Raw genomic sequence first — 3,924 nt, 5'->3', positions numbered from 1 at the left:
AGCTCTTCCTTCAAGGTCACATGACAAGTTCTGGCCAATGGGATGAACAGGGAAGAACTGGGGTTATTTGGTCTCTCTTCTCCTGTTGCAGTGAATGAGAAGGCCACTCCGCCCAGATGTTATAACTAGCAATGTAGGAAGACCACCAGCCTGGGTACCTGAGTACCTCCTTTGGCTCAAACACCCACACAAAACCCCCAAATGGATATAGAGCATGAGCAAAATATAAACTTTTCAGCCATTGGGACGTTAGGCTTAGTTTGTTGCTGTGGTATAACCTAGCCTGTTTTGGCTAATATAAAATTGTATCTGCATTATAAGAAAACCAAGAATTGTGGGTTTTGCACCTTTCTCCAGAAATACTAAGCTCTGCTATACTAGTGAAGGTAATCTAACTACCGTAACAAATAAACCTCAAACTATATAATGGTTCAAACACAATAAACATTTATTTCTTACACAAAATTCTAAAATGGTATTTCTGATTGGTAGGTGGCTTCTCTTTATGTGATGATTCAAAGACTCAGGGTACTTCTATCTCGTGGCTTTGTCATCTTCCAGATGTAGTCTCCAAGGTTATAAGGCTAATCTGCATCACGCTGGCGAAAGAGAATAGAAGGTCACGCACAGAGGTGTACCGGGCCAGCTTTGGCGTGGTACAAATCACTTTTGCTCACTCTCCATTGGCAAAAACTCATTTCTAGGCTCTCCTTTAACTGCAAAATAGGCACGTCAATGCCATTTACCTGTGTGTCCAGGAAGGAGGAACGATGTTTGGGGAATAAGAACAGACTCTGCCACACCTGCTATTGTTTCCCTAAGCATTCTCCTCTTCATATATATATCTTTTAAAAGGACAAGTTAATAAAAGTGCTAATTTCTCATTCTTTCAATAGACATCGATTGAACACACCTGCTCTGTTCAGAGCACATACGTGATGGCTGAGGTGTGGAGGATGCAGAGGAGAAAGCCACAGGAAGTCCCCCTTGGGGAGTTAATAATCCAGGAGAAGAAGAAAAAAAAACCCAATACATATGTACATAATATAAGGCAGAAAATGACAAAAATCTCCAGGGAAGCTTCAGATAAGGCTTCTTGGAGGTTGAAGAGACGGGTCGAGGGAGGGTTCTGTGACGTGTGAGAGGGGGTGGTAGGCGCAAAGGTAGGCAATCAGGGAGTCTTTCTGGCAGGAAGTCAGTTCCAGTTTGCTCAAGGGACGGGTGTTGGAGAGGAGAGAGCAAGTTTAAGCTGGAACAGTGTGTTGGGTCCAATGCCCTTAAACTCACTCGCGTGTGCAATCTGGCATGATGATGTGTGTTTGTGAGAGAGGCTGTTCAATCACCTGTCTCCACAGTTTCTATTTTTCCCCTTATCTATTTTTTTATTAAGCAGGTCACCTGCTCTCTTTCCACTTCAGATAATTATAGAGATGATTATGGAAATGATAGTAGTGGTACTGCTAATGGAGGGGGGGGAGGAGAAGAGATTTTGGAAAATTCCCTAATCTACCCGGAAGTCTCTGTCTCGCTCTGAGAAGAACCCTCGAGAGCTCATCATACAGGAGCCGTGCTGGGCGATTTCCGCTCACCGGGAGCCCACGCGAGAAAAAGTGCAGCAGGTTACGGGCTGTTTTTGAGAATCAGCAGAGCAGGGCTGCGGGACAATGAGTTTGGGGAACACGGAAGTCACAAAGCAGCAGATTGAAGCCAGCTCTGAGTGGGACCAAATGTCGTCCGTCACATGACCGTAGGACTGAACACCACTGGGGTTAGGACTGCTTTTCTCCACCCTCAGCTTTTCCTAGAAGCATCTGTGGATCAGAGTCGGCACAGTATGCCAACGAGAGTGCTCCTTCCTCATTTGAATTAGGCAGGCGGACCAGCTAAGTGCATGACACTGTAGCAGCCTGGCAGATGAAGTTCAACAATAATTCAAGTTCATTTCAGTTGACCATAAATGTCACCTTAAGAAGGGGCGTGTGCTACCCAGCCCATCACATGGAGTGCAACCTGAGTCTCTTAGGCTTCTCCTTCCTTACCAGACTCATGCCAGCTCCCAGACACCTTAGGAATGACAGGGTCACGCTGCTACTCTGTGAAAATCCTGGCATATCTCTCTTGAGTTTTGGGGGCTGCCCCCACAAAGTCCCCACAGACTTGGTGGTTGTAAACAACAGTCATTCATTCCCTCACAGTATTGGAAGAGCATTCAAAGCAGAAGGAACCATGATTGCAAAAGCTCTGATGTGGGAGGGTACCTGGCCGGAGTCGTTAGAGCAGAGCAAGCAAGATTAAGGGCAGTGGGAGCTGAGATGAGGGTTCTGGACAGTCCAGTAGTGGTCAAGTTCACACATTAGCAGTGGTAAGGAGGCAGCGAGGTAATTAAGAAATGGAGAGAAATACACATCCCATCCATTCTGTTGGAATTCTTAGGCATCCTTCAAAACCATCCTGTGCCCACTTTCCCTGATTCTGCTCCTCCCTCTCCCTCCCCCAACACCACCGCCTCCTTCCTGGACACCTGTCCCATCTACACGCAGTACTAATCTTGACCTCTTTTATGCCAAACCATACAACGTGCGTCTCTCTAGAAAAGCACCCAGCATGTTGCTTCGGATAGAGTAAGCACTGGATATTATTTCCTTCTTTATATCTTAAAATCCTTACCACAATTTTAGGGATTTCCACTAAAAATCAAATTTGAACTGAGTTTTTAGAGAAGACCTCGTTTATGTGCAAAGACATAAAGCTATAATAGAATCCTTTCGAAGAGCTCTCTTGCTAATGCTAACTGGTAGGGAACAATGCATTTCCTGACATTTTCAGATTTGCAGGCCAGAGAAAGAAGATGATCAAGGCCGGGAAAGCAGTGAGAATTTTATAAAGGTTCTTGGTGCCATCTTCTTCCAGACAACATCTTTATTCATGGGGCAAAAGGAAGGGCTTCATGTAGAGTAAAATCCACTTCAAATCAACGTGGGCACAAGGTATATGACCTACTTTTTGTCCAAGCCAAGTCTTAGCTATAGAAAATATACCTGTTCTGTGTAAGGATTCTGAGAAACTCTAAAGGACTCCAGAGGGATACAGGAAGTTTGGTGTATGTGTGTGAAAGGCGGGGGGGGGGGGGGGGGGGGGTGGGGGGGGGGGAGAGGGGAGGAGAGACTGAACTCATGTATGTTGGATATAGGAAGGAGTGGTTGATCAAGTTAACATAAGGAAGTGTAATAAGCATTTGACTGCTTAGACAAATATAGAAGTAGTACCGAGAGAACGGGAGGGGGCATTTGTAAGCAGAGCACTTCAGGTTGGGAGAAGGTTTCGGCACCTGTTTTAATCAACCTTACAACTACTTTTATGAAGATTTACACTTATAGAAGTTTGAATAATTTTCTTGAGTTTCTTCCCTTTGCTTACAGTTCATAATTTTTCCATGTTTTTGGACACAAATAAATGCAGCTGTTTTGCTCAGTGAGAGCTATGGAAAACGTATATTTATGCCGCATTTGTAAGATAGAGAATGTTCAATTAAGAATGAATTTGGCTTCTTGCCTTATGTTTCAACTTTTTTTTCCCCCCCGAATAACATAAGGTCCTTCATTCATGCAGATGATGCTATTGACTCATCAGCATGGTGTAGCAAAAGAACGGGGCTCTGGGCATAAAAACAACCACGTTTCGGTTCTGCTTCATCAGTAAGGACCTTCCTGAATGTGGCAGATAATAGTTTCCAAAGATGACCTCAAAAATCTCTCATCCCACTTACTGATACTTTCCCATCAGGAGGAAGAGTCTATGTCCCCTCCTCTAGAATCCAAATAGGCTTGTGACTTCCACGTAACTAATGGAATATGGCAGAAGTGATCATGCATGACTTCCGACGCTGAGTCCTAAAAGGCCATGTAGCTTCTGACTTGTTCACCA

The sequence above is a fragment of the Saccopteryx leptura genome, chromosome 5 (genome assembly GCF_036850995.1).
Source record: "Saccopteryx leptura isolate mSacLep1 chromosome 5, mSacLep1_pri_phased_curated, whole genome shotgun sequence".
NCBI lineage: Eukaryota > Metazoa > Chordata > Mammalia > Chiroptera > Emballonuridae > Saccopteryx > Saccopteryx leptura.
Note: the sequence above shows the minus strand (reverse complement) of the source record.